The sequence below is a fragment of the Labeo rohita genome, unplaced genomic scaffold, assembly GCF_022985175.1.
Source record: "Labeo rohita strain BAU-BD-2019 unplaced genomic scaffold, IGBB_LRoh.1.0 scaffold_1201, whole genome shotgun sequence".
In the NCBI taxonomy this organism is placed as follows: Eukaryota; Metazoa; Chordata; class Actinopteri; order Cypriniformes; family Cyprinidae; genus Labeo; species Labeo rohita.
Window position 1 is genome coordinate 1 of NW_026127342.1, and position 10,111 is coordinate 10,111.

The 10,111-nt window shown below is 34.3% G+C and overlaps 1 long non-coding RNA gene across 5 annotated transcripts; it reads right to left on the reverse strand.

Annotated features, from left to right (window-relative positions):
* Positions 1–6,513: 6,513 nt before the first annotated feature.
* Positions 6,514–9,728, reverse strand: LOC127157808 (uncharacterized). 5 transcript variants are annotated; one of them, XR_007826003.1, is made up of 7 exons: positions 9,643–9,728; positions 8,671–8,735; positions 8,063–8,109; positions 7,866–7,922; positions 7,498–7,589; positions 7,284–7,381; positions 6,514–6,851 (listed from the first exon to the last, which is right to left on the reverse strand). It is a non-coding gene; the product is annotated as an uncharacterized LOC127157808 (long non-coding RNA). The 5 variants fall into 5 exon arrangements; XR_007826001.1 differs by having other exon boundaries at positions 7,498–7,632; XR_007826000.1 differs by lacking the exon at positions 7,498–7,589.
* Between the last annotated feature and the right edge of the window lie 383 nt (positions 9,729–10,111).

Here is a 10,111-nt window from a genome sequence, read left to right on the forward strand (position 1 = left end):
TCACATGCTGCCATCAAACTGTTTTTTTTTTTTTTACAGTGCTAAATCTTACTATTGATCCTATTAAAAGCACTTATTTACATTTCACCTTACCTTGTAGCATTGCTGACCTCGTCGGTTTTATAAGCCTAGGTTAAAATATGTAGGCCTAATAATTTATACTACACAAAATTGTCACTCATCGTATTTATTCACAAAATATAAAACGTAATGTGATATGGGTAGTTCACAAAAATAAATAAATAACCCAATAAACAAGACAAGTGCATAAATATATACCAATAAAACAAAATGGTTTCAAATACATACAATAAGTACAATGTATGAAAATTATGCAATGACTGGCAAATTTGAATAGGAGTACAAAGTCCAAGAAAAAAGCAACATTTTTTATTTGAAGAATGTATTCAATTTCAGCTAGTTACAAACTATTTTATTGCAGTTATAATAATAATCACACTGCAATCTTATTACTCGTTTGCACTAAAACTAATGATTATATTGTTAGAGATTTATTAGCACAAATTACAGGTATATGGCAATTTAGAACTTATTCAAATAATATATAACACATACAGTTTATAATGGCTGTTGTTATTCAGTTAATAATATTTTATAATACTGGAATACCTGAGATTTTGAAAAATGTATGTAGGTAACGATTATTCAGTGCTTTCATTGTAAGTCACACTGTTATGCCACTTGGTGGCAGCAAGAGACCGTCTTAATGACTTAGTTAGAAAACCATTCTTTTAGTGCCGATTCATTCAGTTGCTGAATTCTGTGACACACCAAATTATATGACTCTAGTGCCGAGGGTAGTTTATAAACATTTAAAATATTTTATGGTAACCACAAATTAAAAATGGTTTTGCTACAAAAACAAATGGTAATCAATACGGCCAAAAAAAAAAAAGGTAGGACTAGAGGGTTGGGGTAGTAGTAGGTCAGATTAGCTCACTGCAGTGCCTAGGTTCACAAAATTTGGTGGGTCACAGAATTCAGTACAACCCCAAAATGAAACAAGGTTGTAAAGAAGTGAATTATCTAAACCCGGGGTTTTCAACTCTGACTCGTGAGATCCACTTTCCTTTTTTAGCTCCAACCTTCATCAAACACACCTGCCTGTAGCTTTCTATTAGAACATGAAGACAATGATTACCTTGTTCAGGTGTGTTTGATTGGGGTTGCAACTGAACTGTGCAGAAAAGTGGATCACGCAGGCCAGAGTTAAGAACCCCTGTTATAAACTTTGAACAAAACCAAAAAACAATGCTACGTCTAATCTACACTTCATTTTTTAGAGATCAATGCATTGACCAGCGCTGCCGCCTACCATGTGAAATCCCCTTAACCACTGAAAGAATACTTTGACAAATCGGTTATTGATTATACAGCAAATGTGGGGGGAATTATGCTTCACACTGGTGTACTTAAATATATGGATCATAGAAAACAAGGTTTAACAAATCTCACACCTAACATGCAGCATTATGGTCAGTTCACACTGGTTGAGTCAGTGTGTTCCTCCAGTTGGGAGTACGGCAGTGTGAATTGACTTATAGGTGCTTTGGGGGGAAAAAAACAGTAAAAATATATTTTTTAATGCTTCAAAGCAATTAACATTCATATCTGAAATACGGCACATTCCCTATTCTTGCAATATTCATATTCATGTTCCTGAGTAATGTCTGCATGCACTAAATTCTGAGAAGAACAAATAATATGCTAGTAGACAGCAATCCATATGGTGTGGAAGGTGGATCTGAAACTGACTTCTGTCCAGGTTGACACAGCATCTCTTGTTTGTCTGTCTTCACAAACTTCCCTGAAATACAATTTTAACATCAACAATGATTGTTATAAATATAAAATGAGTCTCTGAGATTCACAGTGCTCAGTATTTTTTTATTATTATTATCTGTGTCCTGTTTTCTCGTTATGTTGGGCCCCTTGTAGGACATACAAGATGAAAAAGGATATTTAATTGATATATATATATATATATATATATAAAAAATTAATGTATGTTTGAGGGTTTACTTCCTAGTCAGATGGTTCATAGCACCTTGGAGATGCTCTTCAACGGGAGGTGTGCTCCAACTCTACTGCAGTACTGCCGTCAGCATGAAGAATCGAATGTTAGAAACATAAACAATTTGTCACAGCGCCAACAATATGTAATATTCAAGGTCAGCATTATTAGAAACAAACAAACTGGAATATAGGTGAAATTCAGAAAAGAGAACAATATGAAGAATATTTCAATCTAGTAATCCTCATACAGTATCACATCAGTTTGTTTTGAAGTCAAACCCTTCTTACATAATACATAACTTACTGACGCTCCTGAAATCACAGTACAATTTTTATCAAGATTTTTTTAGCGTCATCAAAACGTGTTTAAAATTATCTGAGCGTATTTTTATACTCCATGTAAGTTAAGTCACCGATTAACAGCCCATACATTTAGGTTAAATAGTTTACTTCTGTTCATCCAGTGACAAATTGCCAGCAATATTTACCAAAAATATTAAAAAAAAAAAAAAAAAAAAAAAAAAAAAAAAAAAACCTGTCATCTAAACATAATATGTGATTAAAAGCGAAAACTTTATGAAATAAGAGCTAAACTCTACAGTTAGCCTACATCTTATAAGTTACGGTTGAGATGCTAACGGACTTTTCCGGAAGACACTAAACCATTTCTATAAAGTAAATATTCAACAGAAACGTGTCTATTACATGTAAGAAAGTGTTAGGAACCGTTGTATGTATTATTTTTTGTCTTATTAGGGACAAAACTTACCGTAAACCCAGGTCGCAAAAATACTCTGGCCCAATAGCGGCCCGAATCCGGCAAGCCGGAAGAAATGACTCGGGCCAGATGCGGTTGCCGAACTCGTGTGAATCACGGGAGTGAATGACGCGCCAGAATCGGCCCGAGTCCGGGTGCCGAAACTGAGCCGACACTGCCGGCATCGGGCCACAATCACGCCAGCATAGATTATACAATTAGCCGGTACTGTATGGGATGATATTAGACTCAAAACGATTAATAGATGCACGCACAATTATCCATGTACTGGATCAATTTTATGCATGTATCTTACAATCCACAAACAAATGCCTTTCAGTTTGTGTCTGTGGAATTCGGGATTAAATGATTGTGCAGCGATTTGTACAAATACAGACATGTTTGCGAATAAAATGTTCTTTTCTGCATTAATATATCATCAATTGCTCATGCAAAAAGGAATCAGTGCATTTGTGGATCAGGTGACACGCGTGCATTTATTGAAGTCTTGCTCGAGTCAATCTTGTTCAGTTCATTTGGATTTTGAGACTTCATTTTCGCAGTTTACAGCATTTCACGACGCACACACACACAACTATCAATGAACAAGACCCAGTGCAATTCATTAACGTGTACGCGATTCGAAAAATTCGCAAATTTGCGTCACTACACTGATGTGAGAAATGTTATAATTTGCATTAAAGTATCACAGTTTGTGCATGTGGTGATTAAAATGTTCATTTGTGGATCAGACGACATGCGTGCATTCATTCACATCTCTTCTGAATCGATTCTATTTGATTCATTTGAATTTTGAGACTTTCGTTCCGCCCTTTTAGCTTTGCCCAATCCACACACAGCTCGCGATCCACACGCAGCTGAACCTAAGAAAATCGGCGACCACTAGATGGCGCTATAGCCCCAGTCACACGTGCGCATTCCATTGTGTACGCTTTTATGAATGTTACATCGTGTTTTATTTGTTTCTTTTTGGTTTGGCTATTCTCCCCTGCCTTGAACTTGTTCTAACAGAATGACTTATTAATTTTGTAAAACAAGAACTTCGTCATGGCACCTTTTTTCTGTACTTCAATAACACGTTGTTAGTTTCCTTTCTTCTTCTTATTATTATCATAAGTGCTATTGTAGTTGCTCGTTTGAGCCATTAGTAATCGCACGTTTATATTAAATGAATTATACTATTTTAAACCAGTGAGCCGTTTATAGCCTATTTCGCGCTCAAGCGGACGAATAAAGCTTACTGACTAAAGGAATGACATTGAATGTCTATGGAAAAAATAGCTGTAACATATTTCATGTACTTATTGCTAAACTGTTTTCTGAGTCAGTGTCGGCTGCAAAGATGAAGTTGATGGATGCTGATTCGCCATCTTCGCAGTAGGAGAGAAATTTCATACGACTTACAGTAATGAGAGAGTGTATGTTATGGATTTGAAGAGGATGATTTTACATGTGAAGAAGACCTTTTTTGTCGGAAAGCCTGGTTTACATATTAAATAATAAATTAAATTTACATCAACAGAATGGCCTTTATTAATTTTGTAAAACAAGAACTTCGTCATGGCACCTTTTTTCTGTACTTCAATAACACGTTGTCACTTATTCCTTCCTTGTATTATTATTATTATTATTATTATTATTATTATTATTATTATTTATTATTATTATTATAAGTATTATATTATTATTAAAGTGCTATTATAGTCGCTTGTTTAAGCCTTTAGTAGGCTTGCCGCACGTTTATATTAAAGTGATGCGATCACGGAAAGCCCAACATATGGTGAAATTTAACCTTTTATTTGATACCATATGAAAGCTGGGTTCACCCTGGTGAAAAAAAACAGCATATGCTGGTTAGGTAGGTTTTGATGCTGGTTTAAGCTGGTTCTTTGCTGGTTTTTGCTGGTCATGTTGCTGGTAAAGGACCAGCATGAATCAGCAAAGGACCAGCTTAAACCAGCATCAAAACCTACCTAACCAGCATATGCTGTTTTTTTCACCAGGGAAGCCCTTTTCAAAACTCTTTTTATTTCCAATTTTTTATCTATTTCCGTAGATTGAACGTAACAGTATGGCTATCTTAAGTTGGCTGATATAGATATGATTTTCAGGAATGGAATTTTGAGAAAAACGGGTTTAAAGTGAGACGGGTTTCACTTTCACTTCACGGGTTTAACAAGAGCTGTCTGTCAAGGAGCGCTATACTGCATCATTACACAAATACGCTAACGTTTGTTTTCCGTTTTTTTATCATGACCATAGTCTCCAAACTTTTGATCACCCCTTGTATGTTTAGATAGCACATGTATATGGCAAGCCGTTTTAACATTTAATCTATTTCCCGTACTAGTATCTATTTTCATGTTACTAGTACTTATTTTTTAGATACTAGTATCTTTTCCTTTAAGTACTAGTACTTATTCATTAGATACTAGTACTTATTCATTAGATACTAGTGCTTATTCATTAGATACTAGTACTTATTCTTTAGGTACTAGTGTCTTTTGTAAAGTTACTAGTACTTATTCATTAGATACTAGTACTTATTTATTAGATACTAGTAGGTATTCTAATAGTGACTAGTATTCAATTATACTTTTCTTGTATGGCAAAAATAGAACTAGTTCTTATTTTTTAGTTACTAGTACCTTTTTAGACCAGAGATATCCTGAACTTAATAGATACTAGTACTTTTTAAATTTGCATTTCAGCCCAGTATGCTAATCGTATGTTGAATATTAATGAGCCAGGAACATATATGGGAAAGAGATTACACAGGAAACGGAAATAAGAAGACGGAAAGAAGAAGGGAAAGACAGAAGGTGAAAATGGCAGAAGTACTTGAACAAATATGTAGAAAATGCAAATATGTTGAATGATCAATAAACCAGGGAAACATTGGAAGCGCACAGCTGATGCATAATATGTTTGTTGGTCATTGTACCAGTGACCTCTATTGGCAGGATGCAGATAAGACATCTATTTAGTTTTTTTTGTCATAGTTCAATGGAAGTTCGCATGTTTCATAATGTTGGTAATTCATTGGAGTTGTCAGCAAACATTTGGACGTGTAAGGACCGTTGAAATGACGTCCCTCCGACACGTCCCGTCATGGTTGAAAAATAGTTCCAAAATGAAAGTTGAACCGACGTCTTTGACGTTATCTGGACGTGAGATGCACGTCTTTTTCTGTGCGTCCCTGGACGTCTAAATGTGTCTTCTTCTGTATCTCTATACTATGTGTTAATTTATGTGTTAATATAATTTTAGTATATAAGCCTGTAAATAAAATAGTCACACACCCATTCTGTAACATCGTGAAAAGGCAATCAGTTATGTCGCGATGTTTAGACACCTTAACTTACTACAAGTTCAAAAACGGTCCAAAGTCGGTCCAGTCAGACCTGAACGTCTACAAAACGTTTTAATCACGTGTACATTACAAACAATAAAACATTGTGTGGACTTAAGCAAGAATTAGACCGTTCTAATTTACTACAACATATTTTGTGCATATTACATTTTTTTCAAGGTCTTCCATTTGTTAAACAGCTACTATTTAAACATGAAAACAGAAATAATATAATGTAGTTAATTCTAAGCATGCACCAATTTTCTCAAAGCTTGACATTAATTTTAAGTAGCCATTATTCAAACAAGAACATAACCAAGGTAACAGATAAAAGTGAACACATATGTATATTTATAATCTTTTATTTATTTATCATTATTCCAAAATGTTTACTATCATTTTGTTGCTCCACAAGCACTTGCTCTTCCAGAAGCATTATTATTGTGGCAGTACTCAATTTTTTTAATTGAAACGGTTTTGCATTAAATTTTAAACAGCTATAAATCAAACAAGTACAAAACAAAAATACTGGATTAATGTAAACACACATGTAAATGTCTCTCAAAACAGCTTATTTCTTATAACCACCGCCCCCAGCTCTTCCTGGAGCGTGTTTTAGGTGTTCCGCCATTAATGCATCAATTTCGGAGTCTGTGGCAGTTGGACTCCACCTCTTCAGAGCATCTGAGGGAAGAGAGCATGAATATTTTAAGATATTTAAGAAACAAAATGGCAAAATTGAGTTAAATGGCATGCACTTATTTTGAAAATGCCTTTAAGGTTATACAAATACATTTAAAATACAATGGAACAAGACTTTTTCCGTTTCAATAAAGAAGCATTAGTAACAAGTAAACTAAGTATTATATGTTATTTTAGTCTAGAATAATCTTGTGTCTATAAAACATTTTCTGCATTAGATGTGTGCTAGAGTACATAAAAAACAGCATTAGTCCACTGCCTCTTCAATATCTCTATGGTGCTCTTGAAATAAAGTAGATGTGTAACTGTGTAAACGTGAACAGGACATTTCTGATAAAGACAGATGGTCTTTTAAATAAATAATGGACAAGGAACATGAGATTTTTTTTTAAAATGTCATAAGGCCAAAATTACCTTAAATTACATAGTACAAAGCTGTAGCCTTGAAATGCTTTGAAAGTTGGCCACCACCCCTCATAAATTAATTTGGCCATTAAGCATTTGACATGACTCTGTGAAAAAAATTATTCAGTATTACTTCACTTCATGAACATTTTAACATATGGTCAGTATTACAAATTAACAGTAGTGTGCATCATGGCAATGTTAAAATACAAGAGCCACTGACCTGCTTGTTTACCAACTATCCATGCCTTACTCACTGCTGATTAGTAATGGATCAGGTGTGTTGTCAGTCAGAAGCTGGAAGGGCAGGGACAGCTGGAAAACAAGCAGTGCAGTGGCTCTCGAGGACCAGGGTTGGCTATAAGTGAAGGTAAAGTAATAAGGCTGCTGTGCAATTTTACTGCATTAGTTACTGTCAAATTAGCTGGCTGTACTTTACCTATTGTTGAGCAATGACAGACATTGTAGCCTCTATATTTTTAACTGTATGAATTCTGATTCAGAGAAATGTATGTATTTATACATTAGGCTGTGTTGGTATTAAGGTATAATGTGTATAAAATAAGATGCGACAGCAAAATTCTCACATACACTGGGGGGTCCTCTGGGACTGGGATGGCAATGAAGCATTTGGGACTGGAGACAATACTATATAGACATTAAAAAGAAAAGTGTGAAAAGTAAGAATTTGAACGTAGTTACATTTTTTTTTTTTTTTTTTTTTTTTTAAAAAAAAAAAAAAAAAGGACATCCTCTTTATGTGAATGACATGACAAAAATTGCAATACCTTGTTTGGTTGTGGCACATGGCCTGACAGATGTTCGTTATGTGACCCTGCAAGACAAATCGCACTCTAATGTAAATTAATGAAGCACAAAAGACATAAAAATGTGTTTAAAAATTTCACAGAAGTTAATCTTTTGAAATGTCTTCTAATGTTAATCTTACATTGTGGTTAGAGACTTTAACAGAGCAAATCTGAGCCAGAGCAAACTGCCAACCAAAACTGTTTCTACTGCCCAGTGTTTGTTTTCTCTACAGTGACGAGGGGAACGATCATCTGAAAGTTTACTTAAGGTCTGATGTACTACTTACAATGACAATGGAGTCGTGACCTCAATTGCACCCTTGGAGTGTCAATAAAGTGTCATTAACCATGTAATCTTTTGATTAGTACTACAACATCTTAGAAGTGTCACTTGGACTTTCAAAATCATAACATATTCTTCAAATTTTTCTAGATGCTGTAGCTGTTATTTCAGGGCAACATGGAGTTCTTTTAACATTTATTCTGTAATTGACAGGACTGCGTTTGTCTTGCCCTGTAACGGCAAAAAAGCAACTTCGTGGTTGTACACATTCGGATCATTAATTTTTTTAAACATTAGCACTTACACCTCAACATGTGTCCACGGGTCCACGAATGTTGTTGACGCTGATGGTGTCATGTTGTGCATCCACTGTTGGAAAAAATAAAAGCAATGAAAATAAAGGACCACTTTATGAAATTTTGAAGATGTTTATAAAGAGCTTTGCAATCTCTTAAAGTTATATACACATTACCACACAGTGAAAATTAAAAGAAATTAGTAAACAATGTGTTATCTCCTAAGTTTATCTGAAATATTAGTTGGAGTAAAGTTTGGGTATTACCTACAAATATCTCATTACAAACAAAATAAAATAAAATAAGTTTCATTTAAGATATTCCACAAATTTTACCCTGATAAGCATTTGTAAACAGATTTGTTGAAAATATAGATGTAAATTGTTCATTATGTACATTATACCCAGAAACGGTACCTCATATTTTCTGGCACTGTCAATACACAAAGAGGTTACAGTGGGAGGTTTCTGGATTTATAAATGACAAAGTGGTGTGTAACTTTCTTTTATTATACGAACATGTAATATGTGGCTCAGCCGTCGAAAAATGAGGCTTAAATTATCAATCTCTTGATTAATTTACTTACTAATCGTTGCAAAATTCAGCAATTAGAAAACTTTTTTTTTTCCTGTGGCACTTAAGGAAATAGATATTTATAAGAGGACCATAAAGGAGATTACAAACAAAAAAAGCTATAAAATTATGTATTTATTTGGTACTTTTAAGTTATTGTGGATTAGGAAGTCCTTTCATTTCATTGTGTTATTCTATACAAACATTCTGTGCATACCCTTGGCACTTTAGTTATGTATTTGTTGTTCAAGCATTATTTAAAAAAAAAAACTTTTAGCACACTAGCTAATTTTAGCCAAACTCAAACTACGTTTCATTTGACAATGTGCACATTATTTCTTTCTTTTCCTTCGTGTCAAACAAGTACAACTCGACCACATTAATAAAAAACTACAAAATGTACTTACCCACCAGTGATTTTGTAATAAATCAACGCGTAAAGCTTTGTAACACAACGACGCGCTCTCCTCCTGGTTATGGAAAGATAAAAAACGTGTTAAAGTTTTCTCGCGAGATAATGTATTGTATTGCGAGCTAATCTATCCCATCGCGAGATAATCTATCCTATCGCGAGATGATCTATCCTATCGCGAGATTTGTTACAACATCTTGGCAGCACAGTTTTGGCAATCTACACCCAACTCAGACTTCAAATGGTGACTGAAGATATTTGTTTTATATGTATATGCATAAACTTAAAATAATAAAATCGTATTGCAATTTACGGAAAACGGGCAGAATTATGACTAAAATTCAGTGGCTTTGCAATCACTTAACCACACAGCACTTTGTGAATATTCATTAAACAAGATGTAAATACAAATGACTTGTATTTCATTAATCGCGAACAGTGCAGGTAAACCTCACTCCCCGATC